This window comes from Paramormyrops kingsleyae, chromosome 9, assembly GCF_048594095.1.
Source record: "Paramormyrops kingsleyae isolate MSU_618 chromosome 9, PKINGS_0.4, whole genome shotgun sequence".
Lineage (NCBI taxonomy): Eukaryota > Metazoa > Chordata > Actinopteri > Osteoglossiformes > Mormyridae > Paramormyrops > Paramormyrops kingsleyae.
In genome coordinates, this window is record NC_132805.1 from 16,372,788 (window position 1) to 16,384,107 (window position 11,320).

General features: G+C 40.5%; 1 long non-coding RNA gene across 1 annotated transcript in view; it reads left to right on the forward strand.

Annotated features, from left to right (window-relative positions):
- Nucleotides 1-6,367, forward strand: part of LOC140592632 (uncharacterized) — a 44,713-nt gene extending 38,346 nt beyond the window's left edge. Inside the window, exons 2-3 of the long non-coding RNA XR_011992997.1 lie at nucleotides 4,577-4,666; nucleotides 5,190-6,367. This is a non-coding gene — a long non-coding RNA (uncharacterized lncRNA). The remainder of the gene's footprint in view (nucleotides 1-4,576; nucleotides 4,667-5,189) is intronic.
- The last annotated feature ends 4,953 nt before the right edge of the window (nucleotides 6,368-11,320 follow it).

The window sequence follows — 11,320 nt, forward strand, 5'->3', positions numbered from 1 at the left end:
GGGATTTTAGTAACTGTGGCAGCTTGAATTGAAAACTGGTTAACAGACAGGAAGCAGCGGGTAGTTATTAGAGGCACAATGTCACAGTGGGCCTGCGTTCATAGTGGGGTACCGCAGAGTTCAATTTTAGGACCACTATTGTTCCTAATTTACATTAATGATATTGACACCAATACATACAGTAAACTGTTTAACTGTTTAGGTGGGTGGTATAGCAGATACTAAACTAGCAGCACAGAGGCTACAATGGGATCTTGATTTAATTAGCGACTGGGCTGATACCTGGCAGATGAAATTTAATGTAAGGTAATCCATACAGGGAGCAGAAATATAAAGTACAGATATTTTATGGGTTCCACTGAAATTAAGGTAGCTGATTATGAGAAATTTCTCGGTGTGTATGCTGATGCTTCCATGTTCCACTCTCTCCAGTGCGGGGAAGCAATTAAAAAGGCCAATAGGATGTTGGGTTACATTTCTAGGTGTGTGATGCTACAATTATACAATTCCTTGATAAGACCCCACCTAGAATACTGTGTGCAGGTTTGGTCACCATACTTTAAAAAGGACATGCTGCCTTGGAAAAGGCATGATTCCTAGTCTTAGAGGAATGTCTTATGAGGAGAGGTTAGCTGAGCTGAATCTGTTCAGCCTCGCGCAAAGGAGGTTAAGGAGGGACATGATCCAGGTATATAAGATTGATGTCTTGATGCTGTTCGGCCAAATGGCTACTTTAATATTAGTTTAAATACTAGAACTCGTGGCCATAGCTGGAATTTGAGAAAACACTTCTTTACACAGCGTGTAGTTGGAGTATGGAATAGTCTTCCTGCTAGTGTAGTGCAAGTTAAAACCCTGGGTTCCTTTAAATCAGAGCTAGATAAGATTTTAACAACTCTGAGCTTTTAGTTAAGTTCTCCCCAAACCAGCTTGATGGGCCGAATGGCCTCTCGTTTGTAAATTTCTTATGTTCTTATGTATTTAGGTGTTGACTTGGCTTCGAAATTTCCCAAATCTCAGTCTGATTGAGCACCTACGGGATGTTCTGGATAAACAAGTCCGATCCATAAAGTCCACAACTCTCAACTTGCAGGACGTAAAGGATCTGCTGCTAGTATCTTAGGGTCAGTTACCACCGGACATCTTCATAGGTCTTGTGGAGTCTTGTGTTTTGCCAGCATGAGGGGGACCTACACAATATTAGACAAGTGGTTTTAATGCTATGGCTGATGATAGTTTTAATGATAGTTGCTTATTTGGTTATTTATATTACTTGTACTGATAAAAGTTACTTCACAATCTTGCTAATACAAATAATTAATGGGTGATAGACCTATAAATGGGACTGGTAGCAGTCAAATTCCTTTCTGGGATTATTTAAAATTACATAATTACTTCTGCATTAGACTGGGGTGAGTTTCCTGAAGTCTTCTTAACGCTGCATCGTTCGTAAGTTCTACGTTGCAAGATTCACAACTTACGAACGACATAGCATTAAGAAGGCTTTGGGAAACTCACCCTTGATGATTTGTTAGTTTATGGGTATCTGATGGCCGGTATTTATCTGGCCTTTTTAAAAATCCCTCATAAATAATAAAACATTGTTTAGTGTCTGAAACAAAATATAATAAGCACGTCACTATTTAAATGCTTTATAAGATAAGCTTTTAAATGTATCCCTGTGGTTCTTTGTGAATCGTAATGGAAATACATTTTTGCAGTTTTTGTCAGCTCTTTGAAGTCACTTTATTCTGTTTTTGTAATAGTGTACTGGTTTCCTTATTTGAAACTCCCCACTTCATTGGGTTCTGATGTTAACTTGGAAAAAAGTTGATGAAAAATCCCCTTGCAGTCTTCTATTTAACCTCTTTATTTTAATCATTTGCTCTCAATGCTACAACAGTTAATATAATTTTTATGTCTTTATATTAGGTTAAACTTTTTTTCAGAGAATATTAAAACACCGGGTGTTTCAGTTTTGCAACAGAAATGAATTGTTGGTAACAGTATTACAGCAATTTGGAGAGTACCATCTGTGAAAAGTGCCACTTATTTAATTTTTAACCTTGCAGCTTGCAGTCCTTAACACTTATAAACCATTTGTGTTAAGCTTGTTTTTTTTCCATTTTATGATGTTCAATATCCAGAGTGCAGTCTGTCCTCCATATCTGCAAGGGATTAGTTCCAGGACCCCCCCCCCCAAAATAAGTCCCTTGTCTTACATAAAATGGTGTAGTATTTTCTTATAACCTACACACATCCTCCCACATACTATAAATCATCTCTGGATTACAAATCATACCTAATACAATGTAAATACTATATAAATAGCTGGTACACAGTATTGTTTAGAGAATAATGACAAAAAGGTCTATATATGTTCAATACCAAGCACTTAATTGCTTTTTAGGAGCCTTTTTTTATACCGAAACAAAAGGTTTGCACAACCGCGGGTCCGCTTCCGGGTGGGGGGGGGGGGGGGGCTCTTTGTATGGGCTCCCCTTGGATCATCCTGCAGTGTTGGGGGGGAGGCGTGCCGGGTCGCTGCGGTGGGCGGCGGCCCGTCCTGCCGGGGGACGAGCTGGGGGGGCTGGGGCTCCTCCGGTGTGTGGGGGGCCATCCGCCGGGGGGGGGTGGGGGTGGTCCCGGTTGGTGGACCACCCAAGACCCTTCGGCCCTGGACCCGCCTGCCTCGGTGGGGGGGTTACGGGTGGGGCTGGGGGACTCGCCGCCCATCCTCCCTCTGCTGGCCTCCCTATGCGGGGGTTGGCGCCCCCTTAGTCCCTCGCGGGCTCCCTCTTGGGTTGGGCGGGTGGTTGTCTCTGGGCCCTTGTGCCGGGGGGGCGGTAGGGTGGCCTCGGTTGCCTGGTTCTCCTGCCTTCGCCTTGGGGGTGGGGGGGGGGGGAGTGCTGCCGCCTCCCCTGACGGCATTAAATGCCAGCACATCCAATGACAAATCAGGTCACACCTACACTTGCACATGCATACAAGAATGGTTGAGCGATCAATATCATTATTATTATTACTTTTTAGGGTATGTTATAGATTTAGGAATTGAAATATACATATATAACGGTACGATCACGTGTGTGTATGCTACATATATATAATACCGATTTGTCACATTATTAATTATTATTATCATCATCACTGATGTTGTTATAATTCTTGTTGTTTGACGAGTGTTATGTTTCTTATGGTTGTTTGTATTCTGTATTCCCCTATACTTAATTTTTTTTCCATCCCACCTACATTATTAGTGTTATTATTTCTGTATACCTTTTTTTTTTTCTCCTCTCTCCCCCTCTCCCCATGTTGATTGATGCCTGTTATTGTTACGCTTGTTGTTTCTGTATCCCCCCCTGTTTTTCTTTTTTTTTTTTTTCCTTTTTCCATGGTACTGGTGAGTTCGGAGCGGCCACACTCTTTGCTCTTGAATGTAATGTAAAATAAAGTTGTACTCCGAAGAGGGGGGGTGGGGGTGGTGGTGGGCAATAAAAAAAAAAAAAAAAAAGGTTTGCACAAAACAAGTAGCAAATGAATGAGATGTGAGGTGAGCCATGCTCAATCAACGAGTGTCGGAGAGAGACTGAGAATCTCTGAAATTGTAGGAGGCAAGGTATGCCTACATATTTCATGATTTCAGTGCTCCAAGAATGGCAAATTCCTGTTTTTGCTGTTTGAAACTTTTTTTTTAAACATATATATATATTTTCAGTCCGTGGTAGTTGAACCCGCAGATGCAGAACACACTGATACAAAGGGCCGACTGTACTACATATACCAAAATCCAAATCAAACAGTTTCTGAAGACAGACAGGATGTAAAAAGTTATTTGTCACTGGTGCAAAGACTCAATACGATTCAGCAGGGACCAGGCAGGAATCCTCATTAATGTCCTACTTCCGTGAGGTTCCAGATTTCTCCCTTAGACCAAGACATTTGCTGCAGGTGTCTTCAGCGTTCAGATGAGATGACACATTATCTGGATGGGTGCTGGAAGTGGAATTTTTTTTTTTACTCCAAAAACATTATGTGTCCTTGCACTCTATGTTAGGGATTGGCAGTCCAGATCCTGGAGTGTTGGTATCTAGTAGGTTCTCTGTCCTAGTTGACGAGTTACTATCGGCCTGAGATCGGGTGTGGTTCATCCAAGACCAAGTAGGATGGAAAACCTGCTAGATACTGGCACTCCAGGATCAGGGTTACCTCACCTTGATCTTTCTAAACACATTGGCCTACCATTGATTTCAACAAAAAAATCACATTGTGACTTGGCTCTCAGTCAAACAAATGCATCCATCTTATAATGTCACATCCAGTACAGGGTTATTAGTCTCTTCAAATGTTATAAAATTCTCATGAAGTTGACCACAGAGTGAAAATGTAGGCTGTAGGCAACATGGAGAGTACATGTCACTTTGTGCTGAAAGACACTGCTTTGCTAAATCTGAGCACTTGTTTTTGTATTTGTTATCTTTGATTGCCATGGTATTTGTGGATCAGAATTGTGTTTTTTTATGGTGATATCCATCCATCCATTCCTCTTTTTTCTATACCTACTTGACCTGTGCAGGGTCGCTGGTTTCCAGAGCCTATCCTAGAAGCTTTGGGACAAGGAAGGAATAGCCCAGGACAAGCCACCAACCCATCACAGGGCTATATGGTAATGTATTTATTGAAAGACTAGGTCTCTTAGAGAAGTCATTTAATTCAAAATGAGTCTGAAGCAGGGTGATAATGTATCCTGGGATGAATTACACTGGCTCGTCACGTAAACTGGCAGTGTTCCAAAAGGAAGCAAAAGAAAGAGAAAGAGAATCTTGTATATATTTTAAGCATTTCTGATTGATGTACCAATGTGTGTGAAAATGGGGTGTCATGACCCTGAATAGGACAAGTGTGTCCAGAAAATGGATGGATGAATGGATGGATGAATGGATGGATGGTGTACCAGTTTTTCTGTTCATACTTTTTGGAATATGTACATGTTCTGTGTGTTCTTGAGTTTTCAGTCCATCCATCCATCCATCCATCTTCAAACCCCTTTCCCTTTACATGCTGTGTGAGCATGGAGACAGGAAACATAGGACTCTGTTTGCCAGCCCACTGTAAGCCATATACACACACAGTCATACACTATAAGCAATATTGCCCTACACCTAACCCCATGTTTTGGACTACATCAGGAAACTGAAATACCCCCAGGAAATCTATACAACGTGAAGAACAAGTGAAATCTCTACACACAGGAGCAGAATATGAACCCCAACCCCTTGAAATGTGAGACCTACCCACCCAGCCATTGTACAGATAAGAATATCAGTTAAGAATATCTTTATATAATACAACATTTAAAATCCAAAATGTTGGATTCAATCTTATTTACTAGTTTTATTTCTTCCCTAAATACAAAACCCATTGTAATATCATTATAGCACATTGAACTGCTTCATAATTACCTTGTTATTTGTGTCTCTCATGGTTTTGATCCCTGAATGTGAGCCCTGAGGTGCTCTTGAATGCCCAGAAGGATGCTCTTAGACTCACAGTCAGTTTCATTTTGTTGTACCAGATCATGGCAACCTGCCATGGTTCTGGGGCCTCTTATTTGTTTAAACTATGCTGCCATAACTTCCAAGATGGCTCAGTGGATAATACTACATGGTTAAAGGTTTTAAGTCTGTGTTCCCCAGGCTTTCTCAAGGTATTCTGATCTCCTGCTGTAGTCTAAAGGCCTAAAATTAAGCATACTGCCATCAGGAAATTCCCTGTTCAGCATTTGTCATAAACTGCCCTCCAGTCCAGGGTGTACTCAATTAATTATTTATCCGACACTCTTGTCCAAAGCAACTTACAATTGAGAAAACAGGGTGAGCCCATCCTGGAGCAGTTGGGGTTAGGGACCCAATGGTGAAATCACTCTGCCAACCACAGGACTAGGCACCTTCCAATCATGAGCACAGATTCACACAGCACCCCTGTCTGCCTGATGCTGCCTGCAATGCAGTACTAGGTAAGTGAATGTAAAGTGGACAACTCGCACTGAAGTGTCATCCCTGTGAACCTAACAATGCCCACATCACAAAACCAAATGTGAATTTCTCAGTTATATAGGAATTCTTTAATTTTAAAATATCCCACCTTGCTTTCATATGAGAGGTAAGCTTGGGGTGAGAGTGCAGGGTTGTCCATTTATGTAGCACCCATGGAGCTGTTTTTGGGGTTATGGGCCTTCCAGTAATGTGATCACATTACAAGGCCAACTGGGATGCTTACCTGCTAAGGCATTAGCAACCTTACAGACACTTCTGCCCTGGTACAGGTTGTTGACTTGGGGGTTATAAATTTGTACTAAGCAAGGTTAGTTGAGGCCCTCTTTTTAGCAGAGGCCCCTGCGCTTCAGCCTGGTTCTGCCTGTGCATCAAACGCCCCTGACTACAGTGAATAGTTCCTGGCTTAGTGTTGGGTTTGGTTCTGTTATTTTGCACTGTCTTGGCATTACAAACGCTGAATTTCCTGGTTCAGTTCTTCGGTCTAGCTTAGTGTCCTGGATTCTCTTTGCTTCTTAACCCCTCCCCCTCCGCTTCAGGCTGTGATCTTGTCCTTAGCATTTCCTGTTCAACTCAACACTTGAGTATAATGCAGCTGTCTCATCAGTATAGCTTGCATGCAGCACCCCCAGTACTATCAGCCCTGAGTACTCAGAGACCAGCTTTTAAACAGGAAATGCCTGACATTTCCTGCTTTTCTGTGCATGTTGCATGTCCATTCATTAATGCCTCATATTAAATACTGTTAATAAAATTCAATTTTAAAACTCTTATGGCTATAACATCCAGATTTTCTTCCCAAGCATTAAGGACTCCTTAAATCATTCTGTACATATTACAGCATTTTTCTCTATTAATTTGCATTCATCTACTAAAGTTATATGACCAACTGCTTTATAGTAGGAAGACCGCCTCCAGGGCGAGGGTGTTATTTACAGTAAAATTTTTGTCCTGTGGCACAATTGCATTCAGTTTTTAAAGCCTCGCAAACTTATATATGTCACCCTCCTGTCTGTGATCAGATAAGAGGCTTCAATGGAAAATGACGTACCTACTACCATAGGTTACACAAAAATAGAATGCCTGTATTGTCATTGTACTAAACAAGTACAACAAAACTTCAGTTTGGTTTAACTGGGCCCAAAAACTACATTCCACCCCAAACTGCAACACCAGCTACTAAATAATGCCTGATAGTTCTTGTTTCTAGATTAATTCTCTAGATAGTGTTTAAATCATATCTTATGAACAAACTTTATTTTACCATGTGAGAACAATACCACAGGGCCTATCTCTATGATCTGGAGGGGTGAATATAAGCTGTTATAATTTTGCTGAAAGCACCCCTCTGTAGTGATACTTGCAAAGGTACAAAACAAGATGCAGAAAATTATTTGAGATAGTCATCATAACTCCTAATTAAAAAGTGAAAGAAGGGATGCTGCTTTCACAGTGAGGCTGTGGGTTGCAGATACATATCAGAGGCAAGACCAGCTTGCAACGCACTTGCTGCTTATATTGGAGATGAGACCACTAGTTCTGCTCCCCAAAGGAGCCTGTTCTAGAGATGAATACTGCAGGTCCAACACTGATGAGCACCTTCTTATCAGCTCTATCTTTGTGAGGTGCAAAGGGGTTTTTTTTCTCACTCAGCTGACAGCCAGTAAAATGTAAAATGCACCGTGTGATTACCAGTGTGCTACCTCAGATGATGATTTAGTACAGCCCTGAAAGTACATCAGAGGCACATCTGGCAACTCCAAAGCAACCATAATCACTTCCATCAACGTAAAGATATGGATAACGGTGATAAGCTTTTCTAATATGCATGTTGAATTACTTGGTGTGGGCCAGACTCCAGACCACCCCTACACAAGTGATGGATGGATAGATGGATGACCACATAATCCATGTCATGTTAGGTTTTACAAACTACTTTAAAACTGAAAGGCTCCTGTGCTTAGCTAATTAGTTTGGTTCTTCATCTGCACTGACTGGTTTGTTTCCTTGATTGAAAGACTCATCTAGCTGTTTCATATTAATATTAGTAACACATGCATTATTATAGGTGACTGACCAATCAGCACACAGGGTGCACCTATTTTGCTGAAAGTGAAACCCAGGCTTTTTTAATTGAAATGGTAGTTTGCAGACCTTGTCCTAGCTCATCGTGTCCCCCCTGACATGGATTAAGTGGTCACCCTTGATGAATGGGGCATGTCTGTTAAGCAAAAGTAAGCTACAAGATGCTAAGGTGGCTCATTCATAAGGTGCAAGATCAAATCTTTAAATCATTACTGAACTGTTTGCGTCAAAGGTATTAAAAATGCCTAATTAACTTGCTTTGCATAAACTTGTTCTGAATCATATATAAGATGCAAGGCTGCTGTTACAGTGTAGTGCATCGTCTGAAATAACAAGCAAAAAAGGTAAAAAGGTGTCTCCTGGATGTACTCCCAATAAGCACATAATCTATATTATTTCGCAGATACTTTTATCCAAAACATCGTACTACTGACAAAGCAGGGTCAGATAGTCCCTGGAGCAACTGGAGTTAAGGGTTTCGCTGAATGATCCAACAGTGACAACACCACTGACCACAGTGTTTGGTTGTCTTCTCCGGAGTCCTCCACGCACACAATCCTTCAGTCCAAACCCATGTGAAGCTTTGCAGAGCATACCACCAGCAGTGGCTGAAGTATAGCATCATGTTTTGTCACAGTAATGAATGATGCTCTGAAACACATCTCAGGTAGTGGGCGGCCCACTGAACAGTTTGACTGGTCCAGGAAATTCCAGTCCCCCTCACCCATAAATGTCAAGTTTTGCATAGAAACCAAACATGTAGCCAAACTTCCCTGGGGGTCATCTGAGCTCTTGGTTATTTCAGCCAAAGGTGTTTTCTCATTCCTAGCAGCTCTGACTCTCTCCCTCTCTCTGTCACACACACACACACACACACACATCTGTAGTCAAAAATTGCATATTTTACCTTTCTTTGGTGCAATGGAAAGAAATTTCCTAATGACTAGGAAATGGCAGTTTTCATTACACAGGATTTTTGCATACCACTAAAGGGCAATACTGTCATTTTAATGTTATACGGAACAATAAGAATGCCTAAACATGTTTTGAGTTGTTCTTAACAACCAAAACTAAAGATAATTTAGTTGCATTGTGTCATTATTAACATATATCGGTGTTGCAACATTAACAAATCTCAAGACAAAAGAAATAAATGATTGTAATATGTGAAAGCATCTTTGACCCATTGCCTGAAATACTTTTGTTAATAATAATAATAAAAAAAAATCTTTCAGCCACATGCTCTCCCCTTACCATTTTCACGGAGAGTACCCTCTTCTGCAGGCTCACCTTCTTGGAGGTGTTATGACACTTTTTTTAGTCACTTCCAGGGGCTTGTATATGGGTGGTATATGTTTGAGGGTAACATCTCACTACTTTGAGTGCAGTCATAGTTAAAGCCACTAGAGAAGACTAATGACTAATGAATGATTAATTGTATAATGAATGATTAACGATTAGATTGTGAGAGAAATGGTGGGAATGTAGATGTTAGGGGACAAGGCAGAATATCATTTAAAATTGCTAGCTTGAAAGCTTTTACTATATTTATATCTACTCTTTTTGACTTAACTTACTGTCAAGCAACACCTTTCTGTTTAATAAAACCCCTGAGTTTAAATTTAGTAGTTGCAATACATAATGCTTGCATATAAATTTCTTTAAAATGTAACATTTTATTCGGGAATAGTGTATTCTGGAGTACTACATATTATAAACATCCATCCATTTTCTGAAGCTGCTTGTCCTATTCAGGGTTGCTGGGGGTCCAGGGCCTATCCTGGAAGCTATGGGCACAAGGCATGGAACAACCCAGGATGGAGTGCCAACCCATTACAGGGCACAGTATTACAAACATCATCATTAATCTACCATAACCATTCATGTATTTCATTCAGTTAATGTATTTGTTCATGATTTGTACTTCAGTAGTACTAATCAGTCTCTAAGTTACTTTTGCCCCCTCAAGTAAAGAGCTACCCAAAAATCTGTAATATACCTCATGTTAATTCACCTTGTATGAAGATACTAAGTGAAACATTACCAGATTTATCAGGTATCGCAGCTACTCAAAAGATAAATATATATTACTGCATTTGGTATCTTACGATCATAGAGGCAGACACTTTGCATTTGAATTAACAGAACTTTTATTGATTAGACTTTTCTAAACTTCTAGGTGTGTATGTATTTCATCATACATTTTTCCCTTTTGTGGTCAATTTTTTGATCTTCTGACACAGAAGAAGTTGCATCTCACAAGAGTCTTGTTTCCTCATCACTCCAGTTGTAGTTTCCTGTTTGCGTATGTTTATCACAGTAATATGTATATGATACTGTGCTCTAAAATCTTACTCACGTGAATAGTAAAAAAAAAGTAGTAAGTAACTATTACCTTTAACGTCATATCTGTTGACAATAATTAGTTGTGCGTCTGTTTCGAGAAACATTAAAAACCGTCGAAAACCAGTAGAAGAGCTTAGAACCACTGAAAAGGAAAGATACAAACATGGCAAGTAGAGTGGAGAATAATTGTCACGATTGGAGGCGCGGTCCTTTCCTCTGCTAATCTTGGTCACAGTCGGCCTGGGCAAGCGGCAGATGGAAGCGTTGAGTCCCGCAGCCGCTTCGCTCGGCTTGTTAGCACGGCGCGACATCGGCGCACACGCGTCAGTTTCGGCTTGACTCACAGACAGTGCGTACAGTAACACAAACCGCCCTTCCAACATGCCCCACCTGGTGTCTATCAGCGCGCTGTTTCCCACTTACAACCCACCCCGCTTCTCAGGGGTCTGCTGAATCATAATTAGCGATTACATGTCATATTGATCACAATTTTACGGTATGTAAGCAAAAATATGATACTTTTTGGTAAAACGTTTAAAATGTAGGCTACCTAAAACATATAGGCCTATCCACTTACTGTAATGCTGTTTAATAAAATAGTAAAAGTTTCTTTCTTTTCCTTAACCTATATTTTTGGAGAGAATATTAGTGTGAATAAAAAATAATAATAATAACGGGTTCAAACAAGATTAGTACGGTTTCAATGATATTCATTATGTCTTTAAAGTAATTATAACAACGCTCTTTTTTCTTTTTTATCAGACATCTAATTTTTTAGGTTTTATTCACCTGACATGTTTCGACGTTCGCTGTCGTCTTCCTCAGAGTGTTACTGG